This window comes from Meleagris gallopavo, chromosome 1, assembly GCF_000146605.3.
Source record: "Meleagris gallopavo isolate NT-WF06-2002-E0010 breed Aviagen turkey brand Nicholas breeding stock chromosome 1, Turkey_5.1, whole genome shotgun sequence".
NCBI classification, from domain to species: domain Eukaryota; kingdom Metazoa; phylum Chordata; class Aves; order Galliformes; family Phasianidae; genus Meleagris; species Meleagris gallopavo.
The window spans coordinates 189,997,871-189,998,346 of record NC_015011.2 but is presented as its reverse complement, the minus strand read 5'-3'; the positions used below and the strand labels follow the sequence as shown (position 1 = coordinate 189,998,346).

At 56.1% G+C, this 476-nt stretch overlaps 1 protein-coding gene across 2 annotated transcripts in view; it reads left to right on the top strand.

The window, feature by feature from the left end:
• FCHSD2 (FCH and double SH3 domains 2) overlaps positions 1 to 476 on the top strand; it is a 569,931-nt gene that overhangs the window by 301,916 nt on the left and 267,539 nt on the right. The window lies entirely within an intron of this gene.

Sequence of the window (476 nt, the reverse complement as noted above, 5' to 3'; positions counted from 1 at the left end):
ACATGGATACCTACAAGCAGCAGCTCCTTCCCCTACAAAGACAGGCTGAGGGAGCTGGGCTTGTTCAGCCTGGAGAAGAGAAGCTGCGGGGTGACCTCAGTGCAGCCTTCAGTACCTAAAGGGAGCCTGCAGACAGGAGGGGAGTCAGCTCTTGGAAAAGGGAGATAACAGCAGGATGAGGGGAAATGGTTTGAACTTGAGGGAGGGCAGATTGACGGGGCCCTGGGCAGCCTGGGCTGCTGTGAAATGTGGAGGTTGGTGGCCCTGCCTGTGGTGGGGGTTGGAGCTTCGTGATCCTTGAGCTCCCTTCCAACCCAAACCATTCTGTGATTCTGTTTTGCAGGAGCAGCCAAACTCTGATCCCACATTTCAGCACTGCTATGCACAGAGCCAGGGCTGGGGGGAAGGAGCAGACATGGTCTGGAGCTCAGTGCTAGCAGGGATGATCAGTATTCCTGTGCTGACACAGAGCTGTC